General features: G+C 34.9%; 1 long non-coding RNA gene across 2 annotated transcripts in view; it reads left to right on the top strand.

The window, feature by feature from the left end:
• LOC136288883 (uncharacterized) overlaps positions 1 to 10733 on the top strand; it is a 31726-nt gene extending 20993 nt beyond the window's left edge. For both annotated transcript variants that reach the window (XR_010720627.1, XR_010720626.1), the window contains 5 exons: positions 454 to 519; positions 3067 to 3102; positions 5056 to 5105; positions 6772 to 6829; positions 10172 to 10733. This is a non-coding gene — a long non-coding RNA (uncharacterized lncRNA). The remainder of the gene's footprint in view (positions 1 to 453; positions 520 to 3066; positions 3103 to 5055; positions 5106 to 6771; positions 6830 to 10171) is intronic.
• Positions 10734 to 14535: the final 3802 nt, after the last annotated feature.

The raw sequence follows: 14535 nt of genomic DNA, 5'->3' as shown, positions 1-14535 counted from the left end.
TACTAATTAAAGCAACCTTTACGCTGCCAGCTGACAGTCATGCTTTCCCAGCTTCCAGTTTTATTTTTCAGCTTTCTCAGATTCAACATAAGAACTTCTCTTTCTATGATATATCCAAAGAAACGTCTGTAACACTAGTTTCAGGTGCTTGAAACCTCTTTGCAACCCAGCTGGCTGGTCTTAAAGAAGCTTCTTAGAGAAGGCAGTTTACCTATTTCTACCTCAGTTCAAGAGTCTTCCCTCTAGTCCTCCCTTCAGCACCAATTACTGAAAGTGAAGTCTCTGCCAGCAAGCTTCATTTCACTTTCATGCTTTTCCTTCCTTACTGCCACAGATTTGACCGAAAAATTCATTACTGGGGAAACCACTACTAATCCTTAGCTGATATGCAAGCAAGCATGGTGCTTTGCCTTACTTCTGTCAGTTCTTAGTCCTTATTCTTCCATTTTTCAGGTGTATGAGAACATCCAGGCACATGGGCCACCTGTAAGGAACAGGAAACATAAAAATCTACGAACAGTAAGTGTGTCAAGCAAATTATGTGGACATAAATCTCAAAAAGTCCATGTTCCAGACAGAGACACATTCCAATTATTTTCAAGATAAGGTTAATAGAGTATGTCAAAAAAGGGTTCTCAAATATACATTTAGTCTACGGTATGTGAAAGGTGAAAGTTGTCTATTTTTCTCTTAATTTCTGACAAACTCATCTGTACTCTTATATCCAAACACACAGGTGGGAATTTAGGGGTCCTTATAGTCACTTAGAAGTTGTTGCTGACCTAGGCAGCCTTGATAAGCTGATAAGCTGCCTTGCATTAAGGGATATGTTGCAAGCATAAGAGCTCCACTGAGAAGTCCTCTTCTGAAAAACGTTATAGCATCTTTTGCTGTCTGCTGTTGGCACTTGGAACAGCACCAAAGCACTTACCAGTGATTCATTCAGGTGCCCTTCCAAGTTGTATTAAGTCTAAAGTAATTGGCTTCCATAAATTTCGGACAAAGGAAAACCGTGTCTTAATTCAGATTCCATTTGTTTTAAACCAATTTGGTTCCATTTTGTCAAAAGGAGTAGGACCAAGGTTAAAAATTTCAGTATGGTCTGTTGTTTAAAACTGGGTTATAAATTCCCAGTTTTACTTATGACAATACTTTGATAGCACATTATAATATAGATGTGTTCAAATGTCAGTATTTTTCATACTTATGTTTAAGTCACGGCTTTAAACAAGGACAGGGTGTGTTTGCAGCTGTGAGGCATATAGAGAATATTAAAATCACTAAAACATTGTGAAATGGTGGTGTGATGAGAGGAGAATTCTTTGAAAGAGGCTATTTATTTATGGACCCCTGTATTACCTGTGTTTGAAACAGCACTTTATCTATGGCCCATTTAAGTTCCCCACTCCTAAAATTTCCTGAAGTCACAAAGTATAATGACATAATTTTAACAGGTACAATGTGCTCTACAATATATTACTGCAGTAAACTTTAGAATGGACAGATACATTGATTGAAAATTTATCTAGTTCCCTGTTTTTCTGCAAACAGTACTCAAACAGAAATCTAAAATTCCCTTAATCCCAAAATGCATGCAACTTTTACTAATCTTATTTTGGAAATAAGCTTTAAAGTAAAATTTGTTGAATTTGGAATCATATCGATGAGTAAAGGATAGACATGACAACTCAGGCATGAGTTATAAATTTCACATCAATTTTTATGTCAATTTTTTCTGTTATGTGTGATGTTTTAAAACTTATGTTAATACCCGGCCTGTGCATATGAATTTTAGAGATTTTGCTACATCACTGCTTTTCTTGAAGCTCTTTCAGTTTTTTAGATATTTTTTGTGAGTTCTGTAAAAGGCTGAATGAAAAGAAAAAAGAACAAAAAAACAAAATCCCTCCCACAATAAAAGACTTCTTAACACTATTGTCTCTTGAGGGATTGCCCTAATTTGTTCAGACAATACTTTCACTTCTGTTTTACAGAGTAATTCAGTGTAATTAGTACAAATCTCCACTGAAGACCTGAAATCCCTACTTGTATAACCAAGCATATCAAGTACTTATCTCTTGAGAAAAAATGCTTTATCACATTCTTCCTTCCTGCCAATACCTCAGAAATGCCCTTGCTTTTATTAAATTCAGTACATTCCTTAGCTTTATAGCAACTCATGTCAAATTCCAATATTTACTTAGAAGCATTGACTTGCTTACTATGGGTGTATTTAGTGTCTTCTAAATATGAAATTATATTTGGGTTGTATTAGAAAAGAATACATGAGGGTGGAAATATATTTATTATAATTACATTTTTCATTATTCCCAGGCTTTAAATAATTACTTGAATAAAAGATGCATATCTGAGAGTTTTTATATATCCTAATTTATATTACAAAAATAAAATCCTCTTTTTCTACCAGGAGCGAATTTTACTTTGATATTTCTGATTAAAATGGTGCTGATGCATTAAAACTAAAGCTTCTCCAATATAATAAAAATTTCAAGAAAAATGCTCTGTTTTTCTTAAAGGCAGCTTTACTTACTATAAAATAAGAACATTTTATTGCATGAGTGGAAATAGAAAATATTTGGAAACATTTATTCAAAACAAGAGTAAACAAAAGAGGACTCCTTTTTAAAATAGAAAAGAAGTGACATGAAGAGAAATTGCTAAATACTGTCAGTGCAATTTTTGATTTTTCAGTAGGAGCTGAAGGCAGCGACTTCCTAAAAGGGAGGAAAATCTATGAGTTTACTCTCAAAATTTTTCCAAAGACAACCTGACTTAGAATATTCTCCTTATTTTTTAATTAAAAATATAAGCTTCACATGGCAAGATCTACTGGAATTTGAGGTGACAAGGAACTGACCACCTGTGCTGAATGCTTCTTCTTTGAAGACAGAAAGTGAAAACCTCAGCATCACTCCTTAGAAATATTCCAATATGTAGTGGACTGATCCAATTCCTAGGATGCATCCTTAATAGCCAAGTTCATTACTCTGCACATTTATTTGAACTTGTTGTCAGAACCTAACTATTTATTACTTACTTCTTTAGATGAAAAAACCTCTACCTGGAAAAATAATCCACGATGTAAGTGTACTTGATCGTTAAGTTTGATGAACTGTACCACATGCACTCTGAGATGACACTTCCTTTAGTGCCTATCATACACTCTGATTTTAGCCAAATAACGTTTCAAACTTACTACAAAATTATTACCATCCCTCAGTCTTACACATCCCAAGTGATAACACAATGTAGAAGAAAATATGGTAAAATAGGATTGATGAAGACAAAAAGAAATCATTGCTCTAGGTATAACTTTTTTTTATGTGTCAAAAACATTGTAATTTTTTTTAAGCTTTAAAAAACTTTCTTTATGATATAAGAATATTGGCTACTTTTATGAGATAGGCAATCAAGAATATAGATGCAGTATAGTTAACAACACACAAGAATACACAGCTGGGAAGTGAAATATTGTATAAGATTGTCTATTCCATCTTAATTCACTGAGGCAAAAGCTAGGGTACCCAGATAATCCTTAACAGATGTTTGTACATTGTATTTCAAAAAATAGAAATATTTCCTCAGACTTGTAAGATACCTCACTCTAACCTTTCATCAACTACAATACCAGAAAGGCATCCTTAGCACAGCATATTCATAGTACTGGCCTTTTTTTCCTGACTCCTGTTGCTTGAAATTGTTTTCATTTGTCACTGCATAGAGCATCCAAATTGTTTAAGGATTTTAGTTTTCATGGGTTTTGTTTTTAAATTCTTAGATATTCCTTTCTCAAATCTTTATTATCCCTCCGTTTAAAAATTAAAAAAAAAGTTCTAGGTACACTTTACCAATCTGTGTTGGTTTTATTCTTTATTTCTGATATGATGACTGTGTAGATTAAAACAGCATGGTGATGGTAGAGACTAAAGAAAATTACCCCAGAAGATTTTGCCAAAACCACCTATTCTTCAGAAACCTGGTGGTGGAGAAAGAAGTATCTTGTTTGGTCCTGCACAACACCTAGCACACTGTTAATGATGGCTCAAAAGGCTATAATTTCATTAGTTTAAATGGTCTGGGCTAATAAAAACTCAGTGGTCTATTTTATTTAAGTTTTGAAAAGGTCGTAATTAGACAGTTGTAGGTAAAGGTCCAGAATATTGACTCCAGTGGCTCCAAAATCTTTATTGGCTTTGGGGACTCACAGATCTCTTCATTTAGTCTGACACAACTTGGTTTTGGGATTCTCGGCAAGGGAAAAGGCCACAAGAGATATGCCTGGACTTGACCCCATTCCATCTCCTAGATGATGCAACAAAAATAACAAACATAGACTGATTAAATGATGCTTTTATATGACAGACACTATCATATGATTAAATATTATTGAATTAAGTTCTGAAGTTTTATTCAATAATGTCCAAATCTCACTGCATAATTATATAAAAGAAAAATGCTGATTCCTCAGCTCTGTATATTGAGAGTGACCTAAATTTGATGTTCAGTAAGATATTCAAAATCTTTTTAATTGCATGCAGATGGCAAAGATGAATAAAGTCATCATTTCAAATGAAGAAGTTCTGTCCACTGCCTTAGATAGTATTTTCCAGCTGATGAAGACATCTATACTGACACTCAGAAATGAACAAATGAATAAACTGAAAAAAATGTAAGGAATATATTTTATAAACTGAAATAATTCTGTAGAACTACACATTTATTACTGAAATAAGGGAATATAAGATTAAACCTAAAATTCATGGAAGAGACAAAGTTGCTCCTTTTTTTGATTTGGTCTACAATTAAAACTGTAATAAATCCTTTCCTTTTTTTTCTAACCCAATCTATGTTATTACTACATCTTGGTGGAAGACAAGTCCCGTATGACAAAATGGGCATTTGTTTTACATTGACATAAACTGGATAGACTACATGACCGGATAATAGACATACAATTAGTATTACCATTAATACATCTGTGAGGAAAAAAATAATTTTCTTGGTCTTATTTTTAATTTGAATATGTTTTTGTAGGTATACTTTCTGATGCATTCCTCTGAATCTACATTTTACTTTCAGCCATAGTAAGTATAAATTACAAGACATTGGAGGACATTTATTGCATAAAATAAAAATGGTTTTTAAGAAATATTGATGCCTTAGGAAGTCTGACCTGAAACAGACTGGACAGATCTAGAGAATAAAGTAGGAATTTATTGAAAGGCCTCCAGGATCCACCTTGGACAGTAAAAGAGCCCAGCCAGGGCTACACCCAAAGTGGACCAAGAATGGTCACAAAATGTCTGACTGGTCATGAGATCTTACATTTTTATAAGTTTTGGTCTATTTACATATTGCAGTTAAATTGTCCAATTACAGCTTCAGGTTGTGAGGTCTCATCCTTCTTGTTTTCTCTCTTCAGTCCACCTTTGTGTATGCTGTTGGGCAGAAAGCTGTCCTTGGCTCTCAGCAGGAAAAGGATTTGCTTTGTCTACCTACTCTGTGAACAGAGCTTACTGATGCCTAATATGAGAACTACATGAAAGCTAAAACTTAAGGCATCAATGTTGCCACTGTAACAAAACTGTTCCTTAAACATATCCAATTTCTCAAGTGCTCACTTTATGGACTGTTAAGATTAGCAATAAGACTCCTAATTTTTACTGAAGATAAAACAGTTTTGCTGTCTCTTTCCTGGATATGCTGCAGCATGAATGGCTTTGTTGTTGTAACAATTTCTTACTCCAAAAGACTGCAATGTGTTTTTCTTGTACTCTAAAAATCAAGCAGTAAACTGCCTCTTCATTCTGCTGTCCCTACAGTGATGCCCTTCTCTGACATCATGCACTCTAGATTATAGGAAGGTAACACAGGAGATGCGTCACCCTAAAGCTCTTGAGTGGCATCTAGCAAACATCAGAGCCTTTTTATACTTCTTGCTCTATTCTGTTTTCACATTTATTACTAGATTCTGTTGAGCAATGAACGATGTTCTTCCAACGGTGGTGTATGATAGTTTTAAGTAATTTTTTTTAGAACATATGTTCTCCTGCATGCACTTCATTTTCTTTAGTTTTCATGAGTTAACATCTGACAGCTAATTCTTGCTTAAATTTAAAGAAAAATGTTCACCAGGGAATCCCACCCAGGCCATGGGCCATCATTTCTAGAAATTAGTTAGCTCAGGGTACAATAGCACCCCAGAATATATTGGTCAGTAGCAATAAAAAGAAAAATAGTTATCTAAGGGGATAGGAAGGGAAACCATTGAGTTCAAGCCACAGCAAATCCACATTCAAAATTAATAGCCTGCAACCAGGCTAATTCACTCTGGGAGTCAAATACCACATCAGAGTTCAGGAAGAAGAATCAGAGCCAGGAAAGAAGCTGAAGTAGAGAAGAAAGAAGAAAAAAAAAAAAAAAAAAAAAAAAAAAAAAAAAAAAAAAAAAAAAAAAACCAACTAAACCAGACAGATGCATAGGGAGTAGAAAAGACACACAGGTTAGATTAAAATAAAAAAAAAAAAACAAAACCACCACCAAGTATCAGCTAGATCTGCATCATGCACATGGTAAAAATCCCATAAATGCAATCTGGTCATAACAGTCCAAAATATTTCTGGGGAAGTTGGCTCATCCACTAATAGTAGTCAAGGACAAAAAGGAGCCAAGGGAGATCAGTTGTTAATGGTTTGGTGGATGTTACCAAAAGCCTGCAAATTTCCACTAAAACACTTTGTGTTTTCACAGGAAAATACTTAAAACTGGTTCACTTAGGAAGGAGCTGCTTTCCAGCGGGAGGAACAGGGTGAGCGGACACATGTGCGAATTTATATTTTGAAGAATACCAGTTCTTCAAGGGATTCCTTTGTGCAATAAACCAGCGATTAATTGAAAGAGAAATAGATCTTTCTATAAAAAATCTAGGATAACTCAATAGTTTTGCAATTTTTCATTGCTCATGGGTAAGCATACATGAATAATATGAGCTGAAGATCTCCACATGAAACCTATCTGCAATAAAACTGAAGCTAAATTAGAGCATGCTACTGAACATGGAATAAGACTCCTCAGAATACTAAGTCCATTTGGCTTTCTAGTTTATGTAGCCAACTCACAATAGAAGTCGGGATCCCTATAGAATTTTGTGACATTTTCACTTTTTCTGTTTTTATATTTCACTTTTTTTATCACTTTTTTTTTAGCTATGATTGCTAATGTAAACCAGACTGACTTGCTGTGTCGACTGCCACTAACACGTAGCCAGGCCACAAAAGAAACAATGTAATTTAAATCCTGCTGCTTCCCTGACTGACTATTCAAGGTCATCCAAGTGTCAATGATCTACGTTTTCTTTACTGTAACATCTGTTTTTATGAACTTTCTCCATCTTTTTACTGTAAGAAATCTTGTGGTCCAGTTTGAGAGAGACACAACTTATAGTCTTTATTAACTAGTACAGTTCTCTGCCAAAATATGTAATCTTACCATATTTTACTCTGCATTTATCTACACAAATTCTTATATGAAAATGAAAGGAGGGAAATTTTTAGTTTAATGATAGAACAAATTGTGTAAAAGCTTGTGTTTATATCAAAAGGAACAAGACTTTCCAATTTTCCTGGAAGTCAAAAAATGTCTTCTCTCTGTTAGTATTAGACTGTTGACATTTCTAAATAGCTATATTTTCGGAATACATGAAAGGCAGCCCCTACCTCAAAGCATCCACAGCATCAGTGCAACTGAAAGATGGAAAAGAGTAGGTAAAATACACTGTGATGTATATTCTCTACGATTTCTGTCATCAAATTTTCATAGGTATTCCCTCAAAGACAGTTCAAAGGAAGATATTAACTGGATATTCCCAAGGAAGTCCCAGTCTAACAGGAAACCATAGGCCAAAATGCTGTAGAAAAGCAGAAAGTATTTTAAAAGTGCTACCAGCAGTGCTTGGGAGTTGGAAACAGGTGTTGGCCTAACCACGGAACATCCAATCTCCTCACCACCCTCAAGTCCCACTCACAGCTCCTTTTAAGTATAGACACAGCCCAAACTGCTTGTTTCCTATCACATTCCTCATCCTGGAGCAAAGAGAACAAACAGGAGGCTGTTCTCCAACATACCCCAAGACCCACAAGGCCTTATCTCTTGAAAAGGGCACAAGCACAGGCACTGTGTAGACCACAGGCAGCCTGAACCTCTGAGAGATGTCTTTGGTGCTATTGTACACACAAGCACAGACTTCTTCCACAACAAAATTCAAGGGTGATTCACAAATACGTTTATTTTTACAAAAAGATCTGTGAATCTCCCAGAGGAAAACTACCAGGGAGTCATTTTGCCATGGTACTGTGTCCTGAATGCAGGACTGTTTTGCCTTACTTCCACTTACTTCTTCTGGATTCCATTTTGAGCACTTGGTATTTTCTGCCTCATTTTTTTTCTTTGTTTAATATTTACCTTTGCACCTTACTTAATAATATCAATTCCTACCATCCAAATTCTTTCCCAGCTTCTTTTGGGACAGCCTGAGAAATAACTGTTTTCTTAAGAAATGTGGTACTGTTGTTTTTTATATTACTGGACAGCATAATAATGAATACCAAAAAAAAAAAAAAAAAAAAAAAAAAAAAGTATATAAATTTTATTTTTAATCAAAGGGAAAAAATAGATTAAACAAAAAAGATAAATTTATGAAAAAGCCCAAAACATGAAACCCACTGTTAGAAGGCACTGAGTTTAAAAAGCAGCATAAGGAATATGAAAAAAACCCCTCTTATTCAAGTCAGAGGCTTTCTACTCAGAAACACTGTAAATAAATAAAATATAAGGAAGGTTTTGACAAAAGACTAGAGATGAGAAATATCCTCAATTAAAAACCCTGCTTCTGAAAAAGATTGAAAGTGGAAGAAAGAAAATCTCTGTTCTTCAACCCAGAGCTCAGAGCAGAGGAAATAACACAAACAGGAAAAAAACCCCTTTGACAGTGAAAACACTAGATTTTCCCTAATTTCAAAAAACTGTAAAATTCTTTTAATATAAATTTTTTTTCTCAGTGGGTAAATAGACGAAGAATGTAGGGACCAGACAGTTCCTAAGAATTAGAAAGAAAATTTTCTTCAACAAAAATAGGAAACCTACTTCTGTCGGTCTTAACTGTAAGATAAAAGAATGTGCATGGTTACAGAGACTGCCAAAGAGTGCCTCAACAGGCAGCTGCTGAGAGATGATAGAACTAGTTAATAAGATCTCACAATGCCAAGAAACCAGAAGGTCCTCACTGTGGCACCAGTTATGTTGTATCGCAGCTCAGTGCTACACTGCTATCAGACAGATGCTTTCAAAAAGACTGCATATGATGCTGGAGCTGAAGTTACCTGACTGTCTGTGGCTCTGTGCTCCGAAATGGCCTCTTTTGTCTGCAGATGCCAACATATTAACTGAGTGGCCTGGCACACATTTCCTGCCAGTGCTGCTCTATTTCGATGCAAGAGCCTACAGGCTACCATGGAACACCACATATGCCTCTCATTTCCTAAATGACTATGTCTTACAAGTTTCTTACACAGAGCTGCACAATAAAAAAATATTTCTTTAACCAATGAACACAATCTCATTCATCTTAAAGCATTTTTAAATTGATTGGGTTAATTCTTATTCTTAATAATTATGTTGAAGTCAATAGGGCTAATTCTTACTCATAATTACGTTGCCCATAATATGTAGGGAGCAAAGTCACTCTCCAGCAGGAAAAAAGAAATAATCATGGATCTTCTTCCACTAAGATGACAATTCAAGTGTGAAATGAGGGACAACAGGCAGATGTAGTCTAATCAGAAAGTACTAGCAGCAAGGAAATCATTTATTTCAGTATAACAGATAATAGACTCAACACATCCTAGTTCAGGATGCCTTTCACAAGCACTGCAGCAGACCTGGACCTAACAAAAGATAATGAGGAATCATTGCATATGTTTGCAGGGAGTACCTCCCAGGAATGATGAGTTATTTGCAAAAAATAATGGAGACGACTCTGAAAAACTAACACCTGGGGAAAAGTAGACTGATATGAAGAAAAAGATTATGTATAGGATGAAGCTTCTCTCTAAAATGTCTGAAGGGGATTAAAAGCATCTTATCTTGTTTGCAGCACAGCAGAGCACAGAATGCTTGCATTTGCCTTCCCCAGAGTAAAGGATCAAGACAAATGAAGCTGTGAACTTTGCCAAGTTTTATGTCTGGGCAAAGGGAAAGAGAAGGAACTATTTTGGATATGGCGAACAGAATCAGAATGATCTCCCTGTGTCAGGACATAGGACCTGGAAAGGGTTTTAAGTCTAAATACCACTCAATAGGAAAAGCTAATCAATGGGAGAGGGAGTAATTTTATTGCCTGTCAACATGAAAAATTATTGGGTTAGGCCTTGACAATATTTAAAGGTTTACTTAAAGTGGCAGCTGGATAATTTTCAATGGGTAACAGACAGAGGGGAAAAAAATGGTCACCATGTTGCAGTTTATCAGTATCAGAAACTTAGGCTGGAACAACGGTCAGTGGAGAAATAAGAAGTCATAGAGGATTTAAAGAAATTCTATGAAAACCCACAGAAGCTGAAAAGATTAAAAGTGCTTCCACCTGAGGTCCTTCTGCCCTGGACACTTGAACATGTCTCCATGGGGAACTTAATGCTACAGCTCCTAAACAGTGCAGCAGAGACAGCAGAACATGGGAGATTTGTGGGAGGTCTTTTGTCTGTTCAGTTTTGGTTCTCTTTGTAACAGAACAGCATTGCAAATAAAAGTGTGTCTTAGCTCTGTGTAACTGGAGGGCTGTAGTCATGGAGTTCAAATACTGGCAAGTCACAAATTTGAACCAGATTACTTGAAGAAAGAGGGATGGCCAGAATGACTTGGTCTCCCAATGTTGCAACAATTAGAGGGAGAGAAGGAGAAAAAACAAAACTAAACAAACAAATAAGCAACAACAAAAATATGCCAGAAAATACATGTCACCGGCAAATAAACATGGGTAAAATACAGGCTAATTCTGCTTCCCATATTGCAAATAACTTTAGTGGTTTGATCCTAGGAGAATCATAGATGATGAACTATTTCTTGTCAGTTCTTAAAAATTTCCCAATTAAGTGTCATCTAGAAAATGAAGATATTTGTTTGTATCATTCTAGTTACGGAACAATATAAATCCTACCTCTGACAGCTGTATTAGATTACTTTTCCTGAGTAAAACATCCTCTATTAGATGTTGCCAAATCTACTAATTCCTTTTATATTTATTCATCAATAATTCCAAGATATGGGGAACTTTGTAATTCTTTTTTTATTATTATTTGCAGAGAAGTAATATTTTTTGTATGATTGAGCTATAAATTCATATACTCAATAAAAATATATCCAGACAAAATAAGCTTCCTAAGTAACTTATTTTATCTAACAATTTTAATTTTTTAAAAAGCTGAATAAATGGTTAAACACAGTAATTTTAACTGTATAAAGACAAAAGTGGTGGCGTTTTAAGACCTATTCTAGTCTATGGAGTATGAAAACTTACCTCTTTTATTAGAAATGCCGGTAGACTAGTGGTAAAAGAAAAAAGACAAGCAAACAAAATGCTACTGTTTCACTTTAGAGATACAGATTTTGTTTTCTGTTATAGTAGTGACACTTTGGCAGCAGTTGCTACTCTCGAACCTCTTGGTTTTACTATTAGTTTCAATCCAGGAGGGATTCACTTCTCCTGAGTGCTCTTCTTTAACCTCTGCCTTTGATCTTCTAACTTAGTTAATTTCTTGAAAGGTCACTTATATCCCTGTTTGTGAATTGTTGTCTCTTTTGTGCTTTCCTGAGAGTACAAATACACCAACAGCATTCTTTTCAGTGTTTTGCTAACTCTGCGCAGAGAAGCAACGAAAGAGATTCTTTGCCCCTGGAGTTTAATTCCTAGCTAAAATTTGAACATATTTTTGTATCAGGTAACAGATATAAGCAAGCACATTTCAAATTAGTTAATAAAATGGCATTTTCAAGTTATTTCAAATATCCTTTACGTATCATTCAAATAACAAGCCATCATTTTAAACGGCAGGACTACATCGGAGCTTATGACTCAAAGTAGTAAACTAAAATAAAATTCTACTGGATGATGATCCAGTTTTGAAACTTTGGCAAACCCTGAGATTCAATGACTTAGAAACTGCTGAATGAACATAAAGTTCTATTTATAGTGTTTAGTCAAAGTAACTTTTGTGTCACTGTAACTCTAATTATGAATGAAATATTCATTAGGATTGGGTCTTAAAAATTCTGTGATCCTAATCCAAATGAAAGTAGATACTACAGTGTGGTGAACACAAAGTTGAAGACAGTACAACTCAGTTCAAACAAACAAATTGTCAGTCTAATTGGATGAGTACTGAATTATGTCAAGTACAGCAGTCTTTATGGTGAAACACCTTAAAAGTAAACGTCATTGTAGAACAGAAATCCTCTGCAGATTTTCTCTGGAAATAAAATTTCCATGCTTAAATTCATGTTTGAGGTTTTGCTTGAAAAATTTTTGGTTTTCTTTAGGAAACATATCTATCCTACAGAAAGTTTGAAAACATAGCTGCATGGATGTTAAAGATAATTTTAGAAGTTTGAACTATTATGAACAGGCACTCTGAAAGGCAGGAGAATAACCTTCTAAAAACTGCAAGGCTAAAATAATATCAACAGGTTCTATATTTCAGCAGCTAACACTGATAGCTTAAATGGTGCCTTTATGTACTATACATCCAAAGCCTCAAAAATTAAGGGAGAGATGCACATTTTAAGATTATACCATCCATTTTCCAGCTCCAGAGTAGGTCTAAAATAGGCATTTAATTTGCATTCTAAAAGGTGTCTTGATTGCTGGTTAATTAAATATTGATAGTTTAAAAAACACATTGAAATTGACAAGGATTTCAAGAGGTAAATGAAGTTGCTAAATCATTTATACAAAACTACCATTGAAATTCACATATACTTACATTGTAATTCTATGAATGAACCCTCATTGTTGTTTGAAAGGGTATTTAGCTTTTTAATTTGTAGTAATAAAGCCAGCAGAAGCTTCTTAGTTCTTAGTTAATGCAAACACTTCTGCTCTTGGATCCAAATTGCAGTTCATCTCCTACATCAAGGCAGACTTAAGAACAAGAAGAAAAAACATGACTTTGGCTCTGTTTCTCTTGCAGTATGTATTTTCTTTTATGCTGAGGCTCTGCCCACCTTGATGCCTACCCCAGTAACTTAATATGCATATCTCTCTCATTATTTTAACAAAGCTTTTAGTCTAAATTATGCACTCATATTCCTGGGAGAGGCAAGTCATATAAAGCTTGTAAAGATTTTCCCTGCTCTTGTAGCTCCATTTTGGTTTACTCACTCAAGTTCATGTTAACGTGAGTAATGCAGAGTCAGAAATTACTCATCCATTACAATAGGGTGCAAAAAGGAATCTGAATTAGAATCCAGTGAATTTACAGGCTATTATGCTGCTGCTGTAGACATAAAATCAGTGTCTTGGATTAGACACTGACACTATAATAAACACTTACCAGGAGCCAAATTTCTTAGGGAAATCAGTCTTTGAAATTAATGTCTGGAGAATATTTTAGTGTCATTAGGCAGAAAATGAGGGAATATTCACTCCAAAATAAAGTTTTGAAGAAACAACTTCTAAAAGAAAGTTAAAAAGTCTCTAGTGGAACATACTTGAACCCTTTCTTTTTTCTCGGATGATGAAAAATATGGCAAGTAAATTGAAATATATGGGAAAGTCTATATATTCCTTTACTTATTTGCTTATTTTTTTTTTACACTAAGAACACAGTGAGTTTTAAGTATCATTTTTATAGACTGATACTACAACTACATAGAAAAAAAAAGTCTCCTTTAACAAAACAGAAGATGAAATTATGGAAACAAGCTGCACTACTTTCCTCAGAAATGCTGTATTTCTAGTGTGGCTACTTGGCCTAAGATGATGATTTCTGGTGGCTGTATGTTAGATTCTTCCAAATGCAATCCAAGGCATTTCCTCCAACTGAGCTGCAATGGCAAGTTCCTCATGCTTCCTGTCCTTTCTCACACATTTACAGATTTGGGGCTGTGGTCATGCCAGAAAAAGATAAATTATCAGGATTATAGTGGTGACAGAAATGATGGTGGGGTATCTGCTCCGATGGTTTTAGCTGTTGGACAGTAGACTTCAGAGGGTCTTCAGCTGTAGGACTACTAAATCAGGAATTCTCTATAGAGCCAGCCGAGGAAATGAGGGAAGGAAAAGTCAGAGTAATTAGTAACTGCTAAGTTTTCAGAAGCTTATGCTATCAAATATATACATCCAACCTGCAGGTTCTCTCTAAACTCTAGTCTCCATTCAAAGTAGTTGAATGAATAACATTTATATCTGATTCAGTTTTATTTAGTGCCTTCCTTTAACATTTGAAATAAAAAATTCTTTTCTTT

The sequence above is a fragment of the Chamaea fasciata genome, unplaced genomic scaffold (genome assembly GCF_029207755.1).
Source record: "Chamaea fasciata isolate MVZ Bird 193981 ecotype frontalis unplaced genomic scaffold, bChaFas1.0.hap1 SCAF_4, whole genome shotgun sequence".
NCBI classification, from domain to species: domain Eukaryota; kingdom Metazoa; phylum Chordata; class Aves; order Passeriformes; family Sylviidae; genus Chamaea; species Chamaea fasciata.
Note: the sequence above shows the minus strand (reverse complement) of the source record. Positions and strands in the feature narration are given on the sequence as shown.